General features: G+C 44.2%; 1 protein-coding gene across 10 annotated transcripts in view; it reads right to left on the bottom strand.

Annotated features, from left to right (window-relative positions):
* CREB1 (cAMP responsive element binding protein 1) overlaps positions 1-9,495 on the bottom strand; it is a 79,167-nt gene extending 69,672 nt beyond the window's left edge. For 4 of the 10 annotated variants that reach the window (XR_004176628.1, XR_004176629.1, XM_017946879.2 and 1 more), the window contains exon 1: positions 9,217-9,454. The gene's annotated coding sequence lies outside the window, so the exon portion shown is untranslated. Of the gene's footprint in view, positions 1-9,216 lie in introns of all 10 variants that reach the window. The other 6 variants (XR_002516253.2, XR_004176630.1, XM_009182895.4 and 3 more) reach the window with 6 other exon arrangements.
* Between the last annotated feature and the right edge of the window lie 2,784 nt (positions 9,496-12,279).

The following is a 12,279-nucleotide window of genomic DNA, read 5'->3' as shown; positions in this document are numbered from 1 at the left end:
ACACCCCTCAAAAATAATGGTTAACCTTGGGTAAATTACAAACATTTTTAGTTACTTCTATACTGTCATACAATTATAACCAAAAACTTACAAGCAGATAACCAGATCCTTAGAAATTCACTTAAAATTGATGAAAGAAATGTCTTCCTTTCAGAGACGATTCACTAATCTTTGGGGAAAGACACATTCTATCATCATTGGTATATGTCAACTTTCAGATCCATTCTACTCCTAAACTATTTTATTAATAATTCCCCATTTAACTCTTTAATCAAATGTCACTTCTCTTCTTTCAGAAAAAACTCACCATCAATTCCTCAGACCTCATTCTCTCCAAACCTTGCCCCTTTTAAGATTATTTTTTAGAGATCCTAGAATCATTCGAGAGGGAGAAAACCGAAAGGGTGTTTTTCATCTTTGCTCATGCAGCTAGTCTCACGGTAAACTCCTTTATCACCTTATTTCAACCCTAAGAAAAGGCAACTTAGGCACTTAGTTCATCAAGGAGTACTACTGTTTATTTTCTATTTTAGAAGTTGAGATTGTGTATCTAGCTTCAAGAATTTTTTACTACATAGTAATTTTTCATCATTGGAGATGTATAATGCATGTATTAAATTATAGGTAAAAAAAATTTTTTTTTTTTTGAGACAGAATCTCGCTGTCGCCCAGGCTGGAGTGCAGTGGGCGATCTTGGCTCATTGCAAGCTCCACCTCCTGGGTTGGCGCCATTCTCCTGCCTCAGCCTCCTGAGTAGCTGGGACTACAGGCACCCAGCACCACGCCCAGCTAATTTTTGTATTTTTAGTAGAGACGGGGTTTCACCGTGTTAGCCAGGATGGTCTCGATCTCCTGACCTCGTGATCCACCCACATCAACCTCCTAAAGTGCTGGGATTACAGGCTTATAGGTAATTATTCATCACTGGAGAAACTGCCTTCTTATCTGTTGGAATCAATGCCAGAATATGTTTTTCTAAGCGACCCTCTTTCTGGTAGCCTAGAAGACAAATAAACAAACATCTGGGCAAAACATAATACAGGGTGAGCATCCCTAGTAAAACATCCAAAATCTGACACTTTTTAAGCACTGACATGATGCCATGAAAAATTCCACACCTGACGTCATGTAACAGGTCACAGTCAAAACTGTTTCATGCACAAAATTATTAAAAATTTTGTATAAAATTACCTTCAGGTTATGTGTATAATGTGTATATGAAACAAATTTCATGTTTAGACTCGAGTTCCATCCCCAAGATAGCTCATTATGTATGTATACGCAAATATTCTAAAATCTGAAAAAAACCCAAAATTGGAAATACTTCTGGTCCCAAGAATTTCAGATAAAAGATTTTCAACCTGTAAAATCTATTTTCATAGGGCTTTGTCTGGCAGAGCTTAAAAGGAGAGAGATGGCAAAACAAAAAACAACAAAAAATGACAACAAAAAACCCAGTAGATGAGATAAGAGTATGTATATATTAAGGGGAGTCAGACATTCTGAATGTGAAGAAAAACTAATGTCTATTCTTATTTAAGTTTTGTCTCAAAAACCTACATTTTACCGATGTGATAAAACCACACCTTCTACTTACAACTTCAGCAAGCTGACCAGTATCTGGCTCTTCTATAATGACTGAACTAGCATATTGGAAAGAAAAAAAACCAGGTTCACATGATCAGTTTGTTGCTTTAATGATCTTTGCCTCCACTCCAAGAGTCAATCTACTGACGATTCCACTACACTGTGGGAAATCATTTAACTCTGGTAGTCTACAGACAGGTATGTTCCAGATAAAAAATGTTCTGCCTTTACACATTTCAATGATCTACCCCACCCCCATCCCCAAATATGTGAAGAAAAACACTCTTGTAGGCCGGGTGTGGTGGCTCATGCCTGTAATCCCAGCACTTTGGGAGGCAGAGGTGGGTGGATCATGAGGTCAAGGAGATCGAGACCATCCTGGCCAACATGGTGAAACCCTGTGTCTACTAAAACACAAAAAATTAGCCCGGCATGGTGGCCGGTGCCTGTAATCCCAGCTACTTGGGAGACTGAGGCAGGGGAATCGTTTTAACTCAGGAGGCGGAGGTTGCAATGAGCTGAGATCGTACCACTGCACTCCAGCCTAGCAACAGAGCAAGACTCTGTCTCAACAACAACAAAAAGCACTTTGCAAACATTTTAATCATTTAGCAGGTACAAATAGCACATAGTAATATTTTATTTATGAGACAGCATCTTACTCTGTCACCCAGAGTGGAGTTCAGTGGCATGATATTGGCTCACTGCAACCTCTGCTTCCAGGGCTCAAGCAATTCTCCTGCCTCAGCCTCCCAAGCAGCTGGGATTACAGGCATATACAACTATGTCCAGATAATTTTTGTACTTTTAGTAGAGATGGGGTTTCACCATCTTGGCCAGGCTGGTGTCAAACTCCTGACCTCAAGTGATCCACCTGCCTCAACCTCCCAAAGTGCTGGGATTATAGACGTGAGCCACTGCGCCTGGCCAAATAGCACACAGTAGTACTTTAAATCAAATATTAGTAAAACCTCAAAACAGTATTCTTACATTAAAAAGTTTGGCATATATGATCAATGCATAAACACCACCTTGGGAATACAAAAAACGAACTATACCATGACAGTTTTTTTTTTTTTTTTTTTAAAGACAGAGTTTCACTTTTATCCCCCAGCCTGGGGTGCAATGGTGCAATCTCAGCTCACCGCAACCTCTGCGTTCGAGGTTCAAGTGATTCTCCTGCCTCAGCCTCCTGAGTAGCTGGGATTGCAGGTACCCGCCCCCATGTCCGGCTAATTTTTGTATTTTTAGTAGAGACGGGGTTTGAGCATGTTGGCCAGGTTGGTCTCGAACTCCTGACCTCAGGTGATCCATCTGCCTCAGCCTCCCAAAGTGCTGGGATTACAGGCGTGAGCCACGGTGCCTGGCCCATGACAGCTTTACTTAATGATGCTTTTTGCAAAGAGATTTGTGTCCTTGCTGCTAATTATTAATCACTTTTTGAGTTTAATCAACTTTAAAAAGTCATAGTGTATGTATTTTAAAGATAAATACAAACAGCACGTATATTTAAAATGTACTACAGCATTCAGACACGGTGGCTCATGCTTGTAATTCCAACTCTTTGGGAGGCTGAGGCAGGCAGATCGCTTGAGCTCATGAGTTCGAGACCAGCCTGGGCAATAGGGCAAAACCCTGTCTGTACAAAAAATACAAAAAATTAGCCGGGCCTGGTGGTGCGTGCCTGTTGTCCCACCCACTCAGGAAGCTGAGGTGGGAGGATAGCTTGAGCCAGGAAACAGAGGTTGCAGTGAGCCAAGTGTGCACCACTGCACTCCAGCCTGGGTGATAGAGCCAAATCTTGCTTCAAAAAAAAAAAAAAAAAAAAAAAAGTAAAGTACTATAGCTTAACACTGTTTCAAAAAGCTAGAGAAAAAAAAAGGTAGTAAAACTTATTTTGTGCTTTGGCTGAAATACGTATTACTTGGTCCAACCGGTTGACCAAAGGTTTACACAGGGGGAAAAATACCATTTATGCAGTAAAGTTTATCATCTCAGCAATCATATAGGTGAATCTCACTATTTTTAAATTTAGGTACAAAATATAAAACTCATAATTACATTAAGAAATACTAGAAAATCAAGGTAAGTTAACAAGTATGTAAAAAATAAATGAATGCAGGGAGAAATCTAATATAGTAATCAGCCTTACTGGGTAATAATATCCCATGAGCTGTCTGTTAAAAAAACGCAAAAAACACTGGACTATATGGAATGTTCTTTCTCATTAAGATAGAAAGCTACAAAAACCTTTTTGGCCAAAATAATAATTGAAATAAGTAGTCTGTTTAGAAGTGTAAGAACCTCAACAAAAGAGTTAAATTCACCTCGTGAGTTAACTCTTAACCTGGCTTGCTTGCCTCCTCATGTACATTTTGATCATTTTACTAAAACTTTTAAAAACTGGAGCTAAACAGGAAATGAGGACCTTTAAATAACAATTTCCTGTCACAAACTATTTTTCATTCAAATAAAAAGTTTTTCATTTAAAGAAATAAAGACAAGATGGCAGTTTCCCTTAGTTTAACAGGTCATGTAAGACCTAAAAGTAAAATCAGCTCACTAACTGGTTAATAAAGTCTACTTACATAATAAAATGCCTCAAATTGTATGTTAAAAAATGAAGAAGCTCTTTATGTGCTGATACAAAATTGCTAAGTTTAAGGCATGTTGAGTGGTGGGGGGAAAGCATGATATAGGAGAGTGTATACACAGTATGCTACCATTTGTACAGAAAGGGGGAGACAGGACATACATATTTGCTTGTGTTTGCATAAAACACCTCTTAAAGGACATATAAAAAAATGCTAACACTTAGGTAACAGGGCAAGAGAATGTAGGGCATTTTGCTGTATTATATATGTTTTGAATTACAGATCATCTGAATGAATTACTTATTCAAAAAACCAAATTGGAAATATAAAAAATATACTCCTCACTTCACCAAAGGTGATCCCTTTTTCCTTTGACTACTTTCTTTTGACACATAATTTGTCTTAGTCACTGTGTCTCCAACAGTTCCTGAGGGTAGAGATAAGACAATGTAATTCATCTTTGGATTTGTTGTAGCTTCTGATCCACTGTATTACATATAGTAATAATAAATAATTTAAAAAGTAACAGGCCGGCTGGGCGTGGTGGCTCACACCTATAATCCTAGGCATTCAAGACCAGCCTGACTAACATGGTGAAACCCTGTCTCTAATAAAAATACAAAAATTAGCTGGGCGTGGTGGTGCATGCCTGTAGTTCCAGCTACTAGGGAGGCTGAGAAAGAAGAATCACTTGAATCCAGGAAGCAGAGGTTGCCATGAGCTGAGATTGTGTCACTGCACACCAGCCTGGGCAACAGAGCGAGACTCTGTCTCAAAAAAAATTAAAAGAAAAAAACCTTGTCAACACTTGAGCACTTGACACTTGTACAACGCCTAGAACTTAGTATGTATTACTTTATAGTTAATCCCCACAATTCTGAGATAGTTATTCTACATTGATCAGAAAGGAAAGTGAGGTATCCAGAAGTTAAGATAACTTGCCTAAGGGCCCACAGGTAGGAAGTTAAAACAAAGCTTAAGGGACTAGCTATCATTAGTTGTAGCCCTAAGGTACTTTATGTTTATCTCACAATCTTATGAAATAAGTAGTAGTATTCTAATTTTACATATAAGGAAACTGAGGCTGAGAAAGATTAAGAAACTTCCTTTAGGACACAAAATTCCTTTAGAATAGGTACAGGAGAGTAGTGGCAATGCTTGCATTCAGACGTAGGCCTGTGATTCCAAACCTCATGCTCTTTCAACTACATTCTCTGTCACAGTGAATGCTAAATAAATATTTGAATTACCATAAACTGTTGTCTCAAGTGATACTGCCACAGAGATGAGTTCACACATGGGTAAGAAAAAGAAAATTCCTGCATTTTTCTATCTTGACATCTTACTACACTCTTAAATTTAGATTTGAGCTCTATTCAATAAAGAAGCCATCAAAGTTACATCATATATCAAGATATTTGCAAAACTATGTCACAAGCTGGCTGAAAACAAGTTTATGTAACTGATATCTGATAAGCTATTTATGGAATAAATGAAATTATAAATTTTGGTAATATACTGTAAGCATTAGGTTAAAAATAATAATTTTCCCTACTGTTATAAAAAGGAGAAAAAATTTAAAAACATACTTGGTTTTACTATAACCCCATAACCTTACTGTACCCAAACAACAAAACCAAATGTCTCAGAATGAGAGAGAAATAAAGCTACTTCTCTATGAAGAAACCAAAACTTCTAATAATGAGACCTAATCAGGCATATGAGTTTCAGAAAGTAGAAAAAGAAAGGTGCCATTTTTATGGATCAGGTTTCTAAGTTTCTTCAGGCTCTTCATGTAGGGGGGGAAAAATTCATTCAAAACAGGTAACACTTAAGTTTTAAATTCCCAAAGAAGTGTTCTTTTAACATTCTTCAAGCAAATTCTGTCAAATAATTTATTAGCTTTCTAAATGCAGGTGTTCATGGGGAAAAAAAAAAAGATTCAAGTGGATCCAGCTGTAATTTTTACCGATGGCTGGAACAGTGGAGAAGTACAATTTAGTCACATGTTCCAGGTGAATGTTCACAATATTAATGAATATAAAAGTTTGAAGTTCCACCTGGAATTGCTAAGAATCACAAATTATGAATGTATAAATAATAAAATACGCTGGGCAAGGTGGCTCACACCTGTAATCCCAGCACTTTGGGAGGCCGAGGTAGGCGGATCACAAAGTCAGGAGTTCGAGACTAGTCTGGCCAACATGGTGAAACCCCGTCTCCACTAACACAAAAATTAGCCGGGTGTGGTGTCCTGCGCCTGTAATCCCAGCTACTCGGGAGGCTGGGGCCGGAGAATCTCTTGCACCCGGGAGGCGGAGCTCGCAGTGAGCCAAGAAGGCCCCACTGCACTCTAGCCTGGGCAACAAGGGCCAAACTCCATCTCAAAAAAATAAATAAAAATTAAAATAAAAAATACAATTTAAAATATCTCTTGGGCAAGACTGAAGAAAGAACATATCAGTAAACAATTTTTTTTTTTTTTTTTTGAGATGGAGTCTTGCTGTGGCCTGGCTGGAGGGCAGTGGGGCAATCTTGGCTCACTGCAATCTCCGCCTCCTCAGCTACCCTAGTAGCTGGGATTACAGGTATACGTCACGACACTCAGCTAATTTTTGTATTTTCAGTAGAGACGGGGTTTCACCATGTTGGCCAGGATGGTATCGATCTCTTGACCTCATGATCTGCCTGCCTCGGCCTCCCAAAGTGCTGGGATTACAGGCGTGAGCCACCGCATTCGGCCATCAGCAAACAATTTTTTAAAAATCTCACAAATGAAGAGTCGTATATTCTTTTTGTTTGTTTGTTTTTGAGACGGAGTCTTGCTCTGTTGCCCAGGCTGGAGTGCAGTGGCACAATCTCAATTCACTGCAACCCGAGCCTCCCGAGTAGTTGGGATTACAGGCGCGCACCACCACACCCGGCTAATTTTTGTATTTTTAGTAGAGATGGGGTTTCATCATGTTGGCCAGGCTGGTCTTGCACTCCTGACCTCAAGTGATCTGTCCTCCTCAGCCCCACAACATGCTGGGATTACAGGCCCTAGCCACCGCACCCGACTTACATTCTAAACAAACAAACAAACAAAAATCTACTCAACTGATAGTGGCTTGCAGAACATCATAAAGGAAAAATGGTAACTCACCATTATCAATATTACAATTTTTTCAGTGTTTGAAAATAAAATCATTTTCCCAATCTTTATAGAAAACCTCCCTTTACCGCATCTTCTTAAGTTTCTTGTAAATGACAAATTGCTAACGTGGTCTTTTAAAGAGAAGCAATACAGCAAAGCACGTTTTGGAAAAGTGACTAGGATACCGAAAAATAAGACAGTGCTTCTGGTGCCAATCAGTATTTGTTCCTAACCAGAAGGTTTGTACGTGTCGATCACAATGCAATCATACAGTGACAGACAAGTATTTTTAAAACAAACTTGTTCGTCTTTTGCACCACCTAAAATAACTGTTCGGGGCTTTACTTTTAAATCAGGAAATGAGCCATAAATGTAAAATATTTCAATAGGCAGCAATCAAAAGTATCTTCTACTAAACCTTCACAAGGCAGACGCCTGCTGAGGTTAGAATTATAACTTGGGATGATATTACAAACTTAAATAGGTCATACCGCATGTCCTTTAAAAATTCTTTTAATTTTTAATGTGTCAATGATTTTTCTGCTGTCCTCTTTTCCCAACAGGCGAAGAAAAAATACAGCTTGTGGCTTAAATTGTCAATCTCAAGACGGGGGTTACCTACTGCATGAGAGAGAAATAATGGATACTTTAAAGTCTATTTTTAGAAGTAGTATTAAATCTCTCATTAAAGTTCACGAAGAAATTCGTGGGAAATATGGTAGGGGGAGTGGGACAGGGTGAGGGGAGATCCAGATAACCCAAACGCGGTTCGCAAGGTTGCACCCCGCGAAATGATGTAAAACAAGAGTACATCGGCTGATAATTCGTTTCAACTAAGTGTTTCAGAATGATAGACCTCGAGTAATGATTACCTTATTGAAAAGGGTTAAAACCGAAACTGTTTTCAAACGCCAGCTTCCCTTTTATAAGATCCCAACAGTTTAAAAAGTTATTATAAATGTTTTTCTTAGCACCCTGTTTCTCCCAAAAAGCATGCATTTCCATGACTACTGACTTAAAAAAAAAAAAAAAAAAAAAGCAAGGGGGTGAAGGAGTAAAAAATTTCCCCCCAAAACACAAGCTCTCATCTCTCAACTAAGCAGCACAGGGCAGAAAGCTGCATTTCCTCAACGGTGTGGGAGCGGAGGGGAAAGGGCATGAATAAGAGAAATAAAAGCACGGGGAGAACCAGGTTTCAGGCTTTAATGCACAAAAGGTGGAGAGAAAGTAGAGTCAGACATTGCAAAATCTCCCCGCCTGCAGAAGCCAGGCATGGCAGACACCAGACCACTTTCCTGGGAGGCGGCAGGGCACCCATTCACCTCCTCTGCCTCAGCTGTAAAGCATCTTCCTCCTCCACCCCACCGGCACCTGGGCGGCGAAACTGGAGGCCAGGCCAGGTCGGAGCCGAGGGGGCAGGGACAGACAGCAGAAGCCGGACAGAGCGAGAGCAGCGCGAGGCAGCGCCCGGAAGCCCAGCGACAGGCCTGGCCTCCCCAGGGAGCCGAGCTCCGGGCTCCGCTCCGCCCGGCCCGGGCAGCAACGGCAGGAACGCGGGCGCCAGCTCGCCGCGGCCGGCCGCCACACCTGGCCGCCGGCTCCCACCCGCCCGCCGCCGCCCGCCGCCCGCCGCCCGCGCCCGCCGCCCCTTCATAGGCGCCGCCGCTGGCAGGCAAAGTCAGCGCTACCGCCCAGCCGCCGCTGGCTCCAGTCCGCCGCCATTATTCTTTGTTCGCTGCGAGCGGCGGCGATGTTGTGGGGCTCGGGCGGAGGCTCCATCTTTACCGCGGCCCCTCCTGCGAGGGGAAGGCCCCAAGCGCGGGTGTCCGGCGCCTCCCCGTCCCCCCTCCGTCCCCCCGGCTCTCTCTGGCTCCTGCCTCCTCCTCCTGCTCCTCTTACCGGTGGTACAAGCTCCTCCGTCACTGCTTTCGTTCACGGCCCGGATCTCGCTGGAGTTTTATTCTCTCCCCCACGTAACACACCGCGTCAAACTACACCTCCGCCGCGTCACTCACCAACACTCCGCTTCTCCCAGCCGCCCGGGCCACAGGCAGCAGCAGCCGCCGCCGACTGAGGAGCCGCAGCCAGGGAGCCAGCCAGCGCCGCCCAGTGCCGAGTGCGCAGCGGCCGCGCACGGAAACAGCCGAGCTGGGCCCGGAGCAGCTCGAGCGGCCCCGCCCCCGCGCTGGGGACGGAACTTGCCGAAGGCCTTCGGGTTTCTTCGCGCGAGGCGGACGAGTTCCGCCGGGAGAGGGAAGGCGAAGGCGGGCTGAGCCCGGCGGCGGGAGGAGTGGTCTAAACCCCAGCGCGGCGTTCGGATCGATAGAGCTGGCGGCGGAAATTTGAAGGAGGAAGCGGGGTTTGTGTGTGGCCCAGTAGGGGAATTCCTGAGGGGTGTCAGCGACTTGGTGGAAACCCCCACGCAGGCCTGCCTCTGTGGCGGTGAGCGGCGGGCTAAGAAGGCGGCTGCGGCTGCCCCGGCTCTGGTCTTGACCGCCGCGAGCCCCGGGAACTTTCCGACGCCGCCGGGAGACGGGGGACCGCGGGAGCCGTACGGGTTGGGGAGGAAGGTCTGCTGCGCCTCTGCCAACGTCCCGGCGCCTGGGACCCGGGGACGTCGTGGGACCCCCGTGGGGACGGGTTTTCCTTTCTGAGACTCCGCAGAGAAACCTGGCGGCCGCCGGCGGAGCATGCTTTTCTGAGGGGCTTTGGCCCCGGTACTGTGGCACCTCTCGGGGCTCTGCCCGGGCCGTCGCTCTGCCCCGGCCGTGGCTGACGTCGACGGCCCTCGGAGGCCTCCGAGCCACAACCTGCCGGGACCGCTGGAAATATGCCCCATCCCACCTGCCCGCCCTTCTCCAGACAACATCCTGTGTGGCTTGCTTTCTTCAGCCTGTTTTCTACAGCAGGGATTCGCACCCACTGCACCCTAAACCCAGCAGGGGGACTTCCGTGGCTGGAAACTACTGAACTGCTCTCTCAGAGGTCGCCCAGGACCACACCACTAGGTCCCCATTCTCCCTGATAGTGAACTCTGCGCCCCTCTCCCTGGGGTTTCAAGTCTTTTTTTTTTTTTTTGAGACGGAGTCTAGGTCTTGTCGCCCAGGCTGGAGTGCGGTGGCACGATCTCGGCTCACTGCAGCTTCTGCCTCAGCCTCCCAAGTAGCTGGGATTACAGGCACCTGCCACCACACTTGGCTGATTTTTGTGTTTTTAGTAGAGATGGGGTTTCATCATGTTGGCCAGGCTGGTCTGGAACTCCTGACCTCAGGTGATCCACCCGCCTTGGCCTCCTAAAGTGGTGTGGTTACACGCGTAAGCCAGCGCGCCTGGCCTCAAGTCTTAATCATTATTTTTCTGTCCTTTAAAGGACACGTGTCTTTAGGAAGCAGAGAGTGTTCAAATCTGGACTCCGCCCATTACTCCTCTTGTAAAGAACTGTCCTTCCTGGTACTCCAGGTACCCTACTATTTTCTCATAGACTGCCCTTAACGAGTCTCCTTTCCTTCTGTTACTCTCAACATTTCCTTCTCTACTGGCTCTTTCTTACTAGTATTTAAACATGCTTAAGTCTCTCAATTCTTTAAAAAGATTTCTCTTCTCCCTAAATTGCTCTGCAACAACTCCAGCTGTCTCTTACCCCTGGACAGTCTCTCACATCCCACCTCCCAGCCCTCTCCAGTGTCCCCACTGCTCACCTGAAGTGGTTCTGAATTGTCCACAGACAAGCTTCATGTCTGTAAATGCAGCGGATCGTTTTCAGTCCTCATTTTACAAGCCCTCATCCCAGTATTTGACACGATTGACCACACTCTCTTCCAAATACCGTCTTCCCTCTGGTCTTATGTCACAGGTTTCCTCTCTACCTGAGTTTTCTCTTTAACAACCAGCCTCTCCTTCTTGATCTACCTCTTGCACATTGGAATCATGCTGAGCTGAATGAACCCTGGCCTTCTTACTGAGTCTCCCCATACACTTTCCTAGGTGGTCTTATGCTCTCCCAGTAGTATCAAATACCTTCTGTCAAAGACTCTTCAATCCATAACCCAAGCCTAGGTCTTGCTCTGGAACCCTATATTCATAGTTCCAACATACTGCCTTTGGTACACTTTTCATTTGGATGACTTAGGGCATTTCAAACTCAGCCTGTGTATCATAATTCCTTCGAAATGCTCCTCCCATAGTCCCTGGTTCAGTAAAGGGTATCTTAACATCTACTCAGTTCATGCAAGAAACCTAACACACCTCCAACACACAGCAGAATCACCTACATCTGTCTGTTCCCTGGAAAATTGGATTTGTGACCTCTCTGTTCCCATGACCATTTTTTCATTCCCATTTTAGTCTAAACCACTGTGGTCTCTTGCTTGAAGTCCCACAATAACCCATTCAGGTCCTCCAAAACTGCTCTTGCCTCATTCCAATACATTTGCCATACTGCTGCCAGAGTAATTTCTTAAATATAAATCTGATCATTGACCTGCTTAAATTCCTCCAGTGGCCTCCCTTTGCTTACCACACATTGTCTAAGCTCCATTATCTTGTCTTTCTCTCCAGCCTTTCCATCTGTCCCCTTAGCTACCTGCACTCCTTGCATAGTATTTTAATTTTTTCCAGGCTCTCCTCTTTTTATTCCCTACTGTAGGCTCTCACTTCAGGGTATTTACGCATGCCCTTCCCTTCCCCTGGAATTCTTTTCTCTCACCCATTCCTCCTACCTAACTGTAATTTATCACTTTCTTTTGCAATTCCTACTTCTCATTATTTAGTTCGTGTCCATGTAGTTGTGCAGGTAGGGACCACATCTCTCTTGTTCACTACCAGCTTTTCCTCTCCCTAGCAACAACACAATGTCTAGAATATAGTGGTACTTGTTAAATATTTATCGAATAAATAGTGAATTTCTGAGTGGTCCCGGGCAAAGTTTCTCAACATTTGAGTTCAAATCCTGGCTCTCAGTGA

The sequence above is a fragment of the Papio anubis genome, chromosome 10 (assembly GCF_008728515.1).
Source record: "Papio anubis isolate 15944 chromosome 10, Panubis1.0, whole genome shotgun sequence".
Taxonomy (NCBI): Eukaryota; Metazoa; Chordata; class Mammalia; order Primates; family Cercopithecidae; genus Papio; species Papio anubis.
The sequence above is the reverse complement of the archived record's forward strand: the minus strand, read 5'-3'. Positions and strand labels throughout refer to the sequence as shown.